Source organism: Saimiri boliviensis, chromosome 11 (genome assembly GCF_048565385.1).
Source record: "Saimiri boliviensis isolate mSaiBol1 chromosome 11, mSaiBol1.pri, whole genome shotgun sequence".
NCBI classification, from domain to species: domain Eukaryota; kingdom Metazoa; phylum Chordata; class Mammalia; order Primates; family Cebidae; genus Saimiri; species Saimiri boliviensis.
The window spans coordinates 98,672,491-98,690,789 of record NC_133459.1 but is presented as its reverse complement, the minus strand read 5'-3'; the positions used below and the strand labels follow the sequence as shown (position 1 = coordinate 98,690,789).

Sequence of the window (18,299 nt, the reverse complement as noted above, 5' to 3'; positions counted from 1 at the left end):
TATTTTCATTTGGTTTAAAATATTTGAATTTCTTCTGAGATTTATTCTCTAATGCACATGTTATTTTGAAATGTGTTGCTTACTCTCCAAGCATTTTGGTATTTTCCAGCTATCTTTTTTGTTATTAATTTCTAATTTAAGTTATTTTGGTCTGAGAGCAAACATATATAATTTCTATTCTTCTATATTTGTTAAGGTGTGTTTTATGGTTCAGAATGTGGTCTATCTTGATGAATGTTCTATGTGAGCTTGAGGAGAATGTGTAAACTGCTGTTGTTAAAGTAGTCTACAGATGTCAATTACATCTAATTGGTTGATGGTGCAATTACAAGGTCCTTACTGATTTTCTGCCTACTGGATCTGTCCATTTCTAGTAAAGGGATGTCCCTGTTCTTTATTCCTATTTTTGTCTTCCACATTTTTTCAGGCTTTTTTTTTTTTTTTTTTTGAGATAGGGTCTTGCTCTGTTGCCCTGGCTGGGGTGCAGTGGCATGATCACAGCTCACTGTAGCCTTGATCTCCTGGGCTCAAGCCATCCTCCTGCTTCAGTCTCCTGAGTAGCTGCAACTACGCATGCACCACAACACCCAGCTTTTTTTTTTTTTTTTTTTTTTTTGGTAGAGATGAGGTCTCATTATGCTGCTTGGGCTCTTTTGTAGTTTTAACAGAGCATTTTATGTGATTCAATTTTCTCTCCACTCTTGGCCTATCGGTTGTACTTCTTTTTTTACTTGTTTTACTGGTTGTTTTAGAGTTTGCAATATCTATAACGAATCCAAGTCTAATTTCAAATAACACTATATTGCTTCATGAGTAGGGCAAGTATCTTTTTTTTCTTCTGTATAAAAATAGAAATACTTTAATGTTTCTTTTTTAAAAATTTTACTTTAAGTTCTGGGATACATGTCAGGACGTGCAGGTTTGTTACATAGGTATACATGTGGCATGGTGGTTTGCTGGCAAGTATCTTACAATACTGCAATATTCCTAATTCCTCTCTTCCAGCCTTCATATAATTGCTGTTATTCATTTTACTTATACATAAGCATAGATAATAAAGAATATATATTCATTTATGTGTGCCTACATATTTGACATATGTGCATAATATAAGCATACATAATCAAATACGCTGTTGCTATTATTTTGACTAAACTTCTCTGTAAGGCCAATTAAGAATAAGGAAATAAAAGTTTTTATTTTTACCTTCACCTATCCATTGTCTGATACTCTTGTTTTCTTGGTATAGAGCTGAGTTTCTGACTTACATAATTGTCCTTTTCTCTGAAGAACTTCCTTTAATATTTCTTGCAAGCCAGACCAACCAGCAACGCATTTCCCCAATTTTTGTTTGTCTGAGAATGTTTATTTCTCCTTCACTGTTGAAGGATAATTTCACAGGGTACAGAATTCTAAGCTGGTGGATTTTTTCTCTCTCAATACTTTAAATATTTCGCTTCACTATCTTCAGGCTTGCATGGTTTTGGGGGAGAAATAAGAGTTTGATATGATTTTTTTTTTTTTTTTTTGCAAGAGAATCTTGCTCTGTCACCCAGGCTGGATTGCAGTGGGCTCACTGCAACCTCTGCACCCTGGTTTAAGCAATTCTCCTTCCTCTGCCTCCCAAGTAGCTGGGACTGCAGGTGTGCGCCACTATGCCCAGCTATTTTTTGATAGAGACTGGGTTTCCCTGTGTTGGCCAGGCTGGTCTCGAACTTTTGGCCTCAAGTGATCCACGCCACTCAGCCTCCCAAAGTGCTGGGATTACAGGCATGAGCCACTGCACCTGGCAAGAGTTTGATATAATTCTTACCTTTGCTCCTTTATGGGTGTTTCCTACTTTCCTCCTTCCAGCTTCTTTCAAGATTTGTTTTTATCTTTAATTTTCTGAATTTTGAATATGATCTGCCTAGGGATAGTTTTGTTTTGTTTGTTTTTGGCATTTATTCTTCTTGCTGTTTTCTGAGATTCCTGGATCTGTGGTTAGGTGAAAAATTATCAGTCATTATTGTTTCAAATCTTGCTGCTGTTTCTTTCTCTCTTTCTTCTCCTGGCATTTCCACTATACCTACGCTACCCCATTTGTATTAGTCCCGTGGTTCCCAGATATCCTTTTCAGGGATTGCTTTTTATTTAGGGAGTTTCTAATATCATATCCTCAAGCTCAGAAAGTTTTTCCTTAGCTGTGTCCAGTCTACTGGTGAGCTCATCAAAGTTATTCATTTCTGTTAGAGTGGTTTTCTTTTCTTTTTCTTTTTTTAAATTTCTAGCTATTCCTTTTTATTCTTTCTTAAAGTTTTCATCTCTCTGTTCACATTACCCATCTGTTCTTGCATGTTTTCTATTTTATTTTCATTAAAACCCTTAGCATAGTAATCCTACTCCTAAAATTTCCTGTTCTGATAGTTCCAATGTTCCTGCCATATCTAACTGTGGTTCTGATACTTGCTCTGTCTTATCAAACTGTGTTTTTTGTCTTTTAGTATGCTTTGTAATTTTCTGCTGAAAGGTCGACATGATGTGCTAGTTAAAAGGACCCACAGGCCAGTCACGGTGGCTCACATCTGTAATCCCAGCACTTTGGGATGCCGAGGCGGGTGGATCATGAGGTCAGGAGTTTGAGACCCCCCTGACCAACATGGTGAAACCCTGACTCTACTACAAATATGAAAATTAGCCAGGCATGGTGGTACGTGCCTGTAATCCCAACTACTCAGGAGGCTGAGGCAGGAGAATTGCTTGAACCCGGGAGGAGGAAGGCTGCAGTGAGCCGAGATTACACCACTGCACTCCAGCCTGGGCAACAGAACGAGACTCCATCTCAAAAAAAAAAAAAAAAAAAAAGGAACCGCAGTAAACAGGCCTCTAGTAATGTGGTAGTCAGATCTGTGGACAGAAGCAGTACTCTATCGTCCTATGGTTAGCTGAAGTTCTCTGTGTACCAGCTTCTCTGTAGCCCTGGGATAGTCGGATCTCCTTGGGCAATCTGTTTCTCCCCAGATGTCTACCTCCAAAATCAGATCCAACCCGTAACATATTAATTAGATCTTTTGGGGAACATAGGGAAGAAGATACGTATTGTATACCACACAGTAAACACTAAACCAAATTCTTCATCAGCCACGTCTCTTCATCTCACCTCACAAATATTTTTCCCTGACAGTAATTTTCTCTTTTTTATCTCTACACCTTCTTAAAACTCATTCTATTGTCCAGAGCAGTTCACCTCTGTCCTCAGCTTGTGTGTCCCACTCAGGAAAACAAAGACCAAACAGAAACCACCTTCCCAGTTCCTGTAAATATGTGTTTTGATTTGGGACAAGGAGCAGCCTCAGCTCATCTGGCCACATGTACGCAGGGCTAATTATATGTACCTTGCAAGGACATCGTGAGGATGAACAGAGCTAGAATCCAGGCCTAAGTTCTCTGACCTCAAGTTCAATGTCCCTCTCCTTAGCTATCTGAAGACAACAAAATATTGTAGAGACTTTATTCTTAGAAATCTGCCTGGCTGAAACCCTCCATTTAACTGTTTTTTGTAGCATTCAACTTTTTTTTTTTTTCTTTTTGAGACAGAGTCTCACTCTGTTGCCCAGGGTTGGAGTGCAGTGATGCGATCTTGGCTCACTACAACCCCCTGCCTCCTGGGTTCAAGCTAGTCTCCTGCCTCAGCCTCCTGATTACAGGCACCTGCCACCATGCCCAACTAATTTTCTTTTTTTTTTTTGAGATGGAGTTTCACTCTTGTTTCCCAGGCTGGAGTGCAATGGCATGGTCGTGGCTCACTACAATCTCCATCTCCCGGGTTCAAGCAATTCTCCTGCCTCAGCCTCCCGAGTAGGTGGGATTACAGGCATGTGCCACCACACCTGGATAATTTTGTATTTTTACTAGAGATGGGGTTTCTCCATGTTTGTCAGGCTGGTCTCAAACTTCTGACCTCAGGTGATCTGCCTGCATTGGCCTCCTGAAGTGCTGGGACTATAGGTGTGAGCCTCCAAGCCTGCCCTGTAACATTCAACTTTTGGAAGAGACAAAGAATTAGCCAGGAATGTGAAAATAAAAATTTGACTTCTAGAATATATGTCAGGGTCAGTACAAATTTATCCCTCTTATTCTCTCTGTATCTGTGATGGCAGCCCATGACACTTGAATTTACAGTGATGATGCCTGAGGCAGGGTGACATTCTCCATCATTAAAGAGAGAGATTATTATGTTCACTGACCTCTACTAAGGCAAGAATGTGGACAGAGATGTTTCAAAAATCATGTGCAAGACTTGAGATGTGACGAGGCTTTCTTCTTAGCCTGGTTTCCCACTTCCTAAGCCTTCATTGTCCTTGACCTCCCAGGAAGGGAAGGAGATCAGGGTGACTGAGCCTATCAGCAAGGTCTGCAGCAGAGGCAAACGGTCACGGCAGTCAGCATCAAGGTTAATAGAGTGTGTGTTAATTTTCTAGAGCTGCCATAGCAAAGTACCACAAACTTGCAGCCTTAAAACAACAGAAATTTACTCTTTCACAATTCCACAAGCTGCAAGTCTAAAATCAATGTGGGCAGAGCCGTGCTCTCTGTGGCTCTAAGAGATCTGTCTGTGCTTCTTCCTAGCTTCTGTGGCTGCTGACCTTCCTGGGCATTCCTTGGCTTGTAGATGCCTGGCCCTCACCTCTGCCTCCCTCGTCACACGGCAGTCTTCCTGTGTGTGTCTTTTATCTCTTGCGATAAGGACACCCGTGATTGGATCAGGGCCCACCCATCTTAACTAGTTACATCTGCAAAGATCCCATTTCCAAATAAAGCCCCATTCACAGTCCTGGGGTTGGGACTTCAGTGTATCTTTTTGGGTAACAAAATTCAGCCCAAAATACAGTGCTCTTTCTGTCTTTCATGTTTGTCAGCAGAAGAATCCGTTAAAATGATTTGGCAGCTAGGACAGAATGAACAGTGACTGAAGGAAGGTGGACTTGTGAGAAGGCAACATCCAGATTTCTGAAAAGGGGGCAGTGGAGGCTTTGGGAGCCAACTGAAACTTTAATCTCCTCCCCCATCCCTGGCATAGGCAGATTTTCAAACCTGCCATCTGAAGTATAGGATACTTGCTAGTCTTCATCTGATCCATAACTTCAAAATAAATCCTGGCAAATTGGCCCATTCATCATTCATAAGGTGCAGTTTCACCAGCTAGGTAACATTCCCTTCCCAGGTAGGGGTGTGTGTAATTCATCCCAGTATTTAAGACAGATCTTCCAGAATTCTATTCAGATTTATTGTCAAATAACTGTTCGGTAAAACTGTGTCTTTTGCTGACTCAGGCCTGGCAGGAAGAGTTGCCACAAGCACGGAGCTCTGGCATCGATTTGTGGCTTCCCAGTGGGAGAACCTCAGGGGTGGAAGCCCACAGGCTTGATTGCCTTTTTAGATTAATATTTAATAGGATGACCGCCCCCATCTACCCTGCCAGCCCGGATCAGTGCCACAAGTCAAGGCTTGGCCTTGCTGTGCACAAGGGCTGTGAGGAAGATTTGGCAAAATTTTAATTAATTGAAGATAAACATACATAGGGAGCATGAGTCCATTAGCTGGCCACACCACCCAGAGAGAAAAGGCCTCACTAATCACATGTCACAGCAGGTGAAATGACCTGCAGGCCTGCAGTGTCCATTTGCTTTCAAATTAAAAAACATAGTTTCAAAATAAATACACATGGGGCCCTGCTCATCAGGTCGTTTCCCCTGAAAAGCAGGAAATGAGCAATGCTTTCAATATTTCAGCCCAGGAAATGGAAAACACAAGCGCAGGGAAACAAGACTGGAATTGCCCCTTCTTCCGAGGAGGGAGGAAAGTTGGACAGGAAACCAAGGAAAGGCAATCAGAAATGGAGGACTCAGCCCCGTGGAAAAATACAAATAACATAGTCAGCCTGGGGAGAAGTAACTGGATCTCGAAGTGGGTGGGAAATCAGGCGTGGCAGAGGTACCCATTTGCTCAGACACAAGAAATCAGCAAGATTAGATTAGATTGTAGAATAAGTCTGTAATTTACCAACCTTTGGATTGCAAGATGGCCAAGAAACAGGGATAGAGTTTGAGTTTACAATATTCTAGAAGGAAAATTTTAAACAATTTGGTCAGAAAGTGGGTACTTCATTTGCTCATGAGGCTATATAGTCATCACTTAATATGTAACAAGTGCTATTTCAGGTCTGGGGAGGTGGCAGGGAAGGAGATTTAAAAAGTCTCTGTTCTCATGTGGCTTACTTTCTAGTAGGGGGGAGGCAGGCAACAGATACCCAAGAAAATATCTGGTGGCATTTAAGGCGGAGACCTGAATGGTGAGAAAGTGCTGGCCATGCAGAGATCGGGGAGGGCATTCTAGGGAAACCTAAGCACAAAGGACCTAAGGAAGGTGTAAAGCTGGTTGCCTCGCCCAGAGTTCGAACACGCCCATCTCCCTCCCCGCTTGAAAATTACGTTATCAGAATATGCCCATTATCTAGCTCCGCCTTGGAAAGCCCCTCTGCACTGGGCACTTAACCCGCTCACCAGAAGTCCCACCTACCTACCAATAGCAGCTCACCCCGTCCACATCCTGTTTCTCCAAATCCAATCAAACGCCTTCACTCCCTATAAAACCTCACTCCTAAGAGGAGTCAGACGTGACTTCCCTGGCCCCTCTGCCTGGGACCACAGAACCTCTAGAGGGAGCTGAATAGATCGGCATCTAATTTTCTTGTGCTGGCCTCAGTTTCCTCGTTTTTAACTCGGCAATAAACCTACAGAGAATAAACTTTCAGAAGGTAAGAGCTCGGTCTGTTGAAGGAATGAAGTATGACTGTCGCTCAGTGAGAAAAGATATGAGGAGTAAAAGAAAAGAATAGGTAAGGTGCAAGGTTCAGGATATTGGGTTTTATTACAAGTGCAATTATTTATATGAAACTTGTCATTCAAGATGATAAGCTTCAAGAGGGCAGAGACTATCTTATTCGTGCAATATCTAGTTTGCATTCCAGGGCATCTCCTAGCTGCCTCTTCTTTTTCTTTGAGCCTGGTCTTCTTCTTCTGATCCTTCTATAGTATGGTAAGCCAGCCTCCAAGATGACTTCCAATGACCCTTGCCTTCTTTTGTAATTCCCTTTTACGTTAAATCATGGCTCAACCTTTGTGGCCAGGAAAATGGGGTAGAATGGACAGTGTATGATGTTGAAGGCCAGGTTCTAAAAGTCATTCCAGCACCCATCTTAGTCTCTTGGATTTCTTGCTATGGGGGAGGCTAGCTGCCATCAGAACACTCAAGCAGTAATGTGGAGAGGCACTGAGTCCTTGGACAGGAGCCAGCAACCAATTTGCCACTCATGTGTATGAGCCACCTTGGAAGTGTATCCTCCTATTCTAGTCAAGCCTTCAGATGGCTGTAGCCCCAGCTGACACACTGTTGCAAGTGCATGAGAGACCTTGAGCCAGAACTGCCCCCCAGGGACCTCCTTAAATCCCTAACGAGCAGGAACCATGAGAGATAGTAAATCATTAATATTTTAAGCTGTTAAATTTGGGTGATTTGTTACACATCCTTAAGAACCCAGAACACATGGTATGAGGTCATGCATGAAGTAGTGGGATGAAAGCATGACTGTGAGAAACTGCTTAACGGGGATCCTTGTCATGTAGGACAGAAGATCAGGGAACTCCTAAGACAAGGGGCGGGCTCACATCATTCCTTGGGGACATCTAAGAGTCGGGTCTGAATGCAAGATCATTGGCGAGGTCATTTAAAGATACATGCAGCCCTTTCCCCTGGCCGGCAGCGCGGAGGCCGCATGATGCCTGGAGTTATCGTAAAAGACGTGAACCAGCAGGAGATTCATCAGAGCTCTGGCAGCCTTTCTCAAAAAGTCGGGGAAGCTGAAAGTCCCTGAACGGGTGGTCAAGCACGGAGAGTTTGCTCCCTATGATGAGAACGGCTTCTACACACGAGCTGCTTCCACAGCGCGGCACCTGCATCTCAGTGGCACTGCAGTTGGCTCCATGACCAAGATCTATGGGGGACGTCAGAGACACAGTGACATGCACAGCCACTTCGGCTGAGGCTCCAGAGTGTGGCCCGCCGGGTCCTCCAAGCCCTGGAGGGACTGAAAATGGTAGAAAAAGACCAAAATGGGGCCACAGACTGATACCTCAGGGACAGAGAGATCTGGACAGAATCTCCAGGCAGGTGACAGCTGTGAAAAAGAAGCTGTAGAACAAACCATGCCGGGTTAATCGATTGCCTCATTCATAAAAAGAAATAGGAAATAAAAAGAAATAAACGTGGAGGGCAGAATGTATCCATCATTCTCTTGTGAAGGAGATGGCAGTTGGGGGATTCAAAATACATTGATAAGAATCTAGAACCTGTGGAACGTCCCTAGGTTTGTTGTTTTTGTTACCCTGGTCTAGTTATCCAGGGTGAAAAGCTCTTGACTATTTGTCTGGGGTAACAAGGAGGAGAGAGGAATTGCCCCACTCTAAAGCTGCTTCATGGGGCAGCTACCGGAAGAGGAAAGCAGGCCTCGGGAAGTTGAAGACGGAGCCTGACTGGGCCTGAGGTGAGCCCCAGGGCTGGCAGCTGACAGGCCACTGCGCACACCGTGTGGAATGAAGTCAGACGGGTTCAGTCGTTTCCCGGGGCACAGGCACATCCTTCCAAATCTGTCTTCTCCGGGAGAATCTTCCCTTGTCAGAGCTGGTACCTTGCAGGTGAATATGTAACGAAATCTCCAACAGCTGTGGGAGGTGAATGCCCAGCCAAGTATTTATCCTCAAACAGCCCCCTCCTGGCACATTTGTCTGGCTATGTATTTCTGGAATTGATGTTGTTCAGTTAAGGTCTACTAAATTCTTGTCTCAAAAATAAATGTTATCTGAAACTCCGTGTCTTAACAAAAGCCGTTCTGTTCCAGTTAAGGCGGGACTGGGAGCTGGGTGCTGAACCAGCTTCCCCGCAGCTTTGTCTCACCCCCAACCCCACTCAGTATCTCCAAGGCCTTTCCCAGGAGCCCTGGCATTCTGAAAATCGTAGCTTGAAAACCACAGATTGAGGATATTATATCATATTAGAGCACCTCCTACCTCGTTTTATAATACTCTGCTATTTGTGATTATTTATGCCACTGTTTTCTTCCACTACTGCAAATAAACAGATTAATCTTCCTCAGACACCATCCCATCGTGTAATTCTCATGCTTAAGGCCTCTAGGAAGATTCCACTTTGCAGAAGTTAAAGTCAGAGGGGCTTAAAGATAGCTGGTCCTTGCCTCCTCCATAAAGAAGAACCTAAATAGTGAGTAGATAATCACATTTCAAATAGGTCATCCAAAAAAGAACACTGGAATTCAAGAGAAGTGCCAGGAAACGCCTAAGGCAAGGAATAAAAGGGAAGCAAGGCAGCCTGTTCAGCTGGGATCAGCTGGGAGTCTGTAGAGACTCCCCAGTGTGGGGAAAGGGGAAGTGAGAGGTGCCTCATGGTCCACATTCTCACCGTGGACTCCCGCAGTCTTAGCCATGGTAGAGCCCCTGACCTGTGGGGGCCCTGAGACTAACAGAGAGCTTCCTGGAGACCACACCATGGCACTGCTCCAGAGAGGGAGTTCACACTGGATCCCACAGACCCGTGTCATCAGCAGCTCATGTAAGGTGCTATTTGGAGAGCCCTACACCCGGCAAATTGTAGTCTCCCCGCGGTTCAGCAGTGCCAACATCTCCGTGGCCCTGGAGCCCACTGAGATCCCGCACCTGCAGCTAACACCAAAGCTGGCTGCTGCCACTGGGGCTGAAGTGCAGGCCACTGGCTGTGACCCCACTCCTTCCAGAGGCAGAGCCACTGTACATTTTCACAAACCCAGACAGAATCCTCTGCCTATAGCTTTTGTTACTATGCTGCTGGGGCTAAAGTGTGAGTGACAGGGCTGCTGCCATTAGGTCTGAAGCATAAGCCAAGCTCATCTACCTATAACTGCTGCCACTGAAAGCAACTTCACCCTCCCCAGGAGCAGGGCCACAGTGAAGTTGCTGCTGCTCCCAACCTGAGCATTCTGCGGGGCTTGGGGATCACTCTGTTTCTGCCTACCACAGCTGGTGCCAGTACGCACTGTGGTTAGGGGGAACTGACTAGAAGCCTGCTGAGGCTGGCTTCCCCCTAACCCATGCCAGAATACACAGTCTGTGGGCCCGAGGTTCATCCAGCCCAGTCCACCAGTGTTGGCACCTGAACACTCCTCCTGGGGGCCTGAGGTGGGCGCCACCCACCCTTCCACTTCCACCACAGCTGGCACCTGCTTGCACACAATACCTGCAGACCTGGAGACTAGTCTGCCCAGCACATTGCAGCCACTGCCAATACCACTGCACACCGCTTGGGACCCAGAGAGTTGTCTTACCGCTGCCACTGCCATCACTCACAGCATGCCTACTGTCCAGTTCCTGAGAAGCTGCTCACCTGCCCAGCCAACCACTGCCACCAGCATGTGAACAAGCCACCTACAAGCCCAAGAATCAGCCTTCTTGGACCATCTAACACTGGTGCCACCATATACCACTCTGGGGCTCAGGGACAGATACACTCAGCCTACCACTGTCACCATTAGGTCCCTAAGATTGGCCCACCTGATGTCCCAGTCCCCACCAATACTTCACCACAGTCTCCACTAATGACCTCATCCTAAGCCATTGAAGAAATCGCAGACATCACTAACATTGCTTACAGCCATATAAATTACACAGAGACTAAATTACTGTACACACCCAGAATCACGGCCAAAGTTCCCTACCCAAACAACACCATAGATACATCTTCATGAAAAAGTCTTCCCCTATGAAAGCAAGTTCAAAAACTGGAAGAAGCAACTGTTACACCAAATGCACAGATGTCAATGTGAGGCCATAGGAAACGTGAAAAAGCAAGGAAATATGACACTTCCAAAGGAATATAATTCTCCAGTAACATATCTAAATAAAGAAGAAATTTATAAAATCCTAAAAAAAGAATTCAAAATTTTGATTTTAAAGAGGATCAGTGAGATACAAGAGAACACTGAAAAATAATACAAAGAAATCAGGAAAACAATTCAAGATATTAATGAGAAATTTACCAAAGACATAGTTATAAAAAGAATCAACCAGAAATTATGAAACTAAAGAATTCATTGAATGAAATACAAACTACAATTGAGAACTTCGACAACAGACTACATCAAGGAGAAAAAAGACTCTTGAAATTCGAAGACAGGTCTTTTGAAATAAACCAGACAGATAAAAATAAAGAAAAAAGAATTTTAAAACACAAGGAAAACCTATGTGATATATAGGACACCACAAGGTGACCAAATATGCAAAATTTCAGAGTCCTAAAAGGTGAAGACGAAATGAAAGTTAGCAACCCTCTTTAACAAAATAATAGATGAAAACTGTCCAAGTCTAGCAAGAAAGCTAGACATCTAGATACAAGAGGCTCAGAAATTACCAAATAGATACAATGCAAAAATGTATTCTCCACAGCCATTACAGTTCAAACTGTCAAAATTCAAAGACAAAGAAATCATTCTAAAAAGAGCAAAAGCATTTAGTCACTTATAAAGGAACTCCCACCCGACTAACAGCAGATTTTTGGCAAACACCTTATAGGCCAGGAGAGAATGGGATGATAAATTTAAAGTGCTGAAAGAAAAAAAAAAGGGTCAGTGAAGGATGCTATAATCAGCAAAGTTATCCTTCATAAATGAAGGAGAAATAAAGTCTTTCCCAGACAAGCAAAAGCTGAGGGAATTAATTCACCACTAGATCAGTCATACAAGGAATGCTTAAGGGAATTCTACACTCAGTAGTGAAAGAACAATATCTACCATTGTGAAAACACATAAAGACATAAAGATATAAAATCCACTGAAAGAGTAAACTCAGAAACAAGAAGACTCAAATGTTATCACTACAGAAGACCACCAAACCACAGTGATAAAGAATAAAAGAGAAATAAAGGAACAAAGATATACAGGATAACCAGAAATCTATTAATAAAATGACAGGAATAAGTCCCCACATATCAATAATAACCTTGAATGTAAATGAATTAAATTTTCCACTGAAAAAATATAGACTGACTGAATGGAGAATAAAACACGATCCAATTAAATGCTGCCTGGAAAAAACTCATCTCACATATAGACACGTGGAGACTAAAAGCAAAGGAATGGAAAAAGATATCCTATACAAATGGAAACCGAAAGTGAGCAGAAGTAGCAATACTTATATCAGATGAAATAGACTTTAAATCAAAAACAGTCAATAAAGACAAAGAAGATCACCATATAATAATAAAATGATCAGTTAAGCAAGAAGATATAACAGTTCTAAACATATAGGTACCCAACACTGGAGCACCCAGATATAAAAGCAAATATTATTAGATTTAAAGGGAGAGATAGATTCTAATACAATGATAGTTGGAGATTTCAACACTTCATTCTCAGCATTAAACAGATCATCTAGACAGACAAGTCACAGAAAAAAATATATAATTTAAAACTGCATACTAGACCAAATGGACTGCCAGATATTTACAGAACATTTCCCCCAATAGCTACAGAATACATATTCTTCACATCAGCACACTTAATATTCTTTCAGGATAGATGATATGTTAAGACACAAAATAGGTGTCAAAAAATTTTTAAACATTAAAATCATATGAAGTGTCTTCTCATATCACAATGGAATAAAAGTAGAAATTAATAACAAGAGGAACTTTGGAAACTGAACAATATGCCCCTGAATGACAACTGGGTCAGGGAAGGAAAAAAAAATTTCTTGAAACAAAAATAGAAACACAATATACTAAAACCTGTGGGATACAGCAAAAGCAGTGCTAAGAGGGAAGTTTATAGCAATAAGTGCCTATAGCAAATAAATAGAAAGATTTCAAATAAGCAATCTTATTATGCACCTCAAGGAACTAGAAAAGCAAGGACAAACCAAATCCAGAATTAGCAGAAGGAAAGAAATAATAAAGATCAAAGCAGAACTAGACACAACAGAGACTATAAAAACCCCAAAACACCAAAGGATCAATGAAACGAAAGTTGTGTTTATGAAAATATAGACAAAATTGATAAATCACTTGCTGGACTAACCAAGAAAAAAGAGAGAAGACCCAAATAAACAAAATCAGAAATGAAAAAGAAGACATTACAACTGATAAGACAGAAATACAAAAGATAATCAGAGATTACTATTAATAACGATACACTATCATACTGGAAAACCTAGAGTAAATGGACATATTCCTGGGACACATACAGCCTACTAGGATTGAATCAGAATTGAATTTAAAGGAGTTTGGTTGAACAATGAATGATTCATGAATCAGGCAGCCCCCAGAATCACAGCAGATTCAGGAGACTCCAGGGGTGCCTCATGGTCAGAACAAATTTATAGACAGGCCAGGTGCAGTGGCTTATGCCTGTAATCCTAGCACTTTGGGAGGCCAAGGTGGGAGGATCATTTGAGATCAGGAGTTTGAGACCAGCCTGACCAACATGGTGAAACCCCGTCTCTACTAAAAATATAAAAAAACTTGTCGCCGGGTGCGGTGGCTCAAGCCTGTAATCCCAGCACTTTGGGAGGCTGAGGCGGGTGGATCGCGAGGTCAAGAGATCGAGACCATCCTGGTCAACAAGGTGAAACCCCGTCTCTACTAAAGATACAAAAAATTAGCTGGGCATGGTGGCACGTGCCTGTAATCCCAGCTACTCAGGAGGCTGAGGCAGGAGAATTGCTTGAACCCAGGAGACGGAGGTTGCGGTGAGCCGAGATCGTGCCATTGCACTCCAGCCTGGGTAACAAGAGCGAAACTCCGTCTCAAAACAAAACAAAACAAAACAAAACAAAAAAACTAGCTGGGCGTGGTGGTGGGCACCTGTAATCCCAGCTACTCAGGAGGCCGAGGCAGGACAACCACTTGAACAAGGGAGGTGGAGGTTGTAGTGAGCCGAGATAGTGCCACTGCACTCCAGCCTGGGCAACAGAGCGAGACTCCGTCTCAAAAAAAAAAAAAAAAAAAAGAAAGAAAGAAAAAAATTATAGACAAATAAAGATAAATGACATACAGAAATCGGAAGTGAGGTACAGAAACAACCGGATTGGTTGTAAGTTGGCATTTGCCTTATTTGAACAGTTTGAACACTTAGAAGTATGGCCATTGGGATAAGACTCAGCTGTTGTTACAGGTATATACTCCTAAGTTAGGTTTTCAGTCTTGTCTGCCTATTAAGCTAGGTTACAGTTCATCCACAAGGACTCAAATATAGAAGTACAGAATCCTTCTCAGGCCATATTTAGTTTGCTTTAGGAAAAAACAGAAAACCCTGAATAGATTAATAGCAAGTAATGAAGTCAAAGCAGTAATAAAAACTCTCCCAACAACAACAAAAAGCCCAGACTGAATGGCTTCACTGCTGAATTCTACCAAACCTTTGAAAAGAAACTAACCATCACTTCTCCAAACTCTTTCAGAAAACTGAAGAGGAGAAACCTTTCCCAACTAATTCTAGGAATTCAGCATTACCCTGTTACCAAAATCAGACAAAGATGCAAGAAAATTAAAAAAAGAAAGAAAACTATGGGCCAATACAGATGCAAAAATCCTCAACAAAATATTAGCAAATTGAATCCAAGAGCACATCTTAAAAACCCACAATAACTTGCTTCAAGGCTTAGCTTTCAATTAAAAAGAAAAAAAAAAAAGAAAAAAAAACGTAAAAACAAACAAACAAACAAACCAAAAAAACCCACAATAACAAAGTGGAATTTATCCCAGGGCTGCAAGTATGGTTCAGCATATGCAAACCAATAAATGTGATACATCACATCAACAGAGTGAAGGACAAAAACTATGTGATCATCTCAATAGATGCAGAAAAAGCATTTAATAAAAATTCAACATCCTTTCATGATAAAAATTCTCAACAGGCCAGGTGAGAATTCTCACACCTGTAATCCCAGCCACTTTGGGTGGCTGAAAAAAAAAAATCGAAAGAAAGAAAAAAAACTCTCAGCAAACTAGGCACAGAAGGAACATACCTTAACAAATAAAGGCCATATATGATAAACTCACAGCTAACATTATACGGAATGGGGAAAAGCTGAAAGCCTTTCCTCTAAGAACTGGAACAAGACAAGGATGCTCACTCTCACCACTCCTATTCAGCATAGGAGTGAAAGTCCTAGCAGGGCAATCAGGCAAAAGAAAGAAAGAAAAGACACCCAAATTGGAAAAGAGAAGTCAAATTGTCCCTCTTTCCTAATGATATGATCTTATACCTAGGAAAACTTAAAGACTCCATCAAAAAACTCTTAGATACAATAAATAAATTCAAAAGTTGCAGGATACAAAATCAACACACAAGAATCAGTAGCATTTCTATACAACATTAATGAACTAGCCAAGGAAGAAATCAAGAAGGCAATTCTGTTTATGATAGTTATAAAAATAAATAAATAAAATACCTGAACTACATTTAACCAAGGAAGTGAAAGATCTCTACAAAATACTGATGAAAGAAATAGAAGAGGATTGAGAAGAACAAGATAGCTGACTAGATGCAGCCAGGAACTGCCTTTCCCACTGAGAGAAACCAAAATATTGACTAATCCATCACACTTCAAACAGATCTTTTGAGAGAAAACACAGAAAGTCAATAGAGAGGCAACACAGACACTAAGGTTGAAGAGGGAGGAAGCTGAGAATACTTCACAGAGTCACTGAGCACCAGGACCAGCTCCTGGCCCTAAACAGGTCCCAAGGGAGGGATTCAGCTACAAGAGATCTCATGACCCCCATAGACATTTGGATTGACAGGGGAACTGCCTGGAAACTAGGCAGAGGCAGAACTTGAACCTGTGCTGAGCCCAAAAGGTTTTGCATGGGGGACAGCTGCAACAATATGTGACCATAGGTGTCCATCCTCCAAGGCTCTCCATTTTGTTCTAAGTGACTCTAGCCCTTGCTGACTGCCAGGCTGGAAGAGAGCAGAGCTGTCTTTCCTGCAATGCTAGGGTGCATCTGATCTGTACATGCCCCTATCCACTGCCTCCTCCTAAGGCCCCTACCTGGCTGCTCAAGCAAGAGGGTGCACACAGCACACCCTCCACTACCCTACCTGATTGCTTTGCTGGTGGCCTGGGAATGATTCAGCCTCCCCCATCTCCCAGCACATAAAGGGCCAAAGGACAAAGCCATGGGCCAGGTCCCAACTTCCCAGGGTTTGGGCACACAGCTCAGCAGCACTGAGCTCAGATCTATGGCCTGAGTTTAAGCAGGTGAGGAGCCCCCACTCTCAGAACACCTCAGAAGACTGAGGTGCAGGTTCATGCACCACGCCTCCCTTCACAAAATCAGTCTGGGAAGGGTGTATCCTGTTTAACAGCCACAGCCTCTGCTCAAGGAAACCCCATGGCCCAGAACACTTAACAGCCCAGCAATCTGGGCACAGAAGGCTTGGAACAAAACTAACTGTTTGGGCTTGCTCTGGGGACAGACACTGGAAGGAGACTCAGTCAGAATACAAGTTGGGTAGTCCCCACAGTTTTCTGCTGGGCAACCCCCCCGCCCCCAGACATGGGTGCTGCATCAGCTCCACACCAATAACACCGCTCTGCCTGGGGATCCTCAGTCTTGACCCACTGTATCTACAGACTATCTGCAGATACACCCCATAGCCCACTCTGACTGTGTCCAACACAGAGGACCAGTGGGTCGCGGGGGAGCTGTGGGTCTCCTGGCAACCTCACATTTGGCTCTGGCCACCCAAGGGAGGTGGAAGTGTAGCCTGCCAGGGGCCCTCTTGGAGCTAAAGAAATGCAGGCATGATGCCAATGATTAGAGGGTGCTCCTCCAAGGTCTAGGAACAAAACTGGGGTCATCTCTCACCCCGACATCTCTCCCTCCTCAGAGCACCGCTGTGAATGCTCTGAAATATAAAAGGACATGGCTGAGTGACAGCCTTTTTGCTGGCCCTTACTCTTAAGCTCCATCTACTGGAAAGCAGCCTGAATTACACCACCAAACAAAAATTCCTTCAGCACACATTGACTGTGAAATCCAAGGCAGGAATCTAGCCACAACTCAATAACCCATACAGAACCTTGGTCCTCTGAAAACCCCCATAAATGAAGCCGATCAGCTGTATACAATACACACCACAGTCAAAGCCTCAAGAATACAAAAGCATATAAAAACAGAAAGTCCCATCCAAATAACAGCAACTTCAAAAGGATAAACACCAGTCCTCTCAGATAAGAAAGAAGTCAACACAAGAACTCCAGCAATCAAGGAGTGCTTCCTTACCTCCAGTTGATTGCACTGGCTCCCCAGCAGTGGACCCTAACCAGATTGAAATGTGGCTGGATTGACAGATACATAATTCAGAACCTGGATGGCAAAGAAACTCAGTGGTATTCAGGAGAAAGTTGAAACCCAATCCAATGAAGCCAGTAGAGTGATACAAGAGTTGAAATAGCAGTTTAAGAAAGACTCAAACTAAACTTCTGGAATAGAAAAATTCACTGTAGGTATTTCAAAATTCAGCTGGAAGCATTAACAACAGATTAGATCAAGCTGAGTAAAGAATCTCAGAGCTTGTGGCCCAGTGCTTTGGATCAACCCAGTCAGACAAAGATAAAGCAAAAATAATTTTACAAAATGAACAAAACCACTGAGAAATGTTAGATTATGTAAAGAGACCAAACCTACAACTCATTGGCATTGCTGAGAGAGAAAAAGAGAGAATAAGCAACTTGGAAAACATTTGAGGATACGGTGCATGAAAATTTCCCCAACTTTTCTAGAGAGGTTGACATGGAAATTCAAGAAATTCAGAGAACCCCTGTGAGACACTATGCAAGATAATCATCCCTAAAACACATAGTCATTGCACTTTCCAGTGTGAAAGAAACATAATGAAAGGTAGCTATAGAGAAGGGGTAGGTCATGTACAAAGGGAATGCTAACAGGCTAACAGCAAACTTCTCAGCAGAAACCTTGCAAGTCAGAAGAAACTGGGGGCCTATTTTCAACATCCTTAAAGAAAAGAAATTCCCACCAAGAATTTTATATTCTGCTAATCTAAGCTTCATGAGCAAAGGAAAAATAAAATCTTTCCAGAGAAGTAAACATTAAAGGAATTTTAAGTCTTTAAGGGAGTTCTAAACATGGAAATGAAAGAATAATACCTGTCACCACAAAGCAAACTTAAATACATAGCCCATAGACCCTAT

The 18,299-nt window shown here is 42.7% G+C and overlaps 1 pseudogene; it reads left to right on the top strand.

The window, feature by feature from the left end:
- Positions 1 to 7,485: 7,485 nt before the first annotated feature.
- On the top strand, positions 7,486 to 8,351 carry LOC141580426 (small ribosomal subunit protein eS19-like; annotated as a pseudogene).
- The last annotated feature ends 9,948 nt before the right edge of the window (positions 8,352 to 18,299 follow it).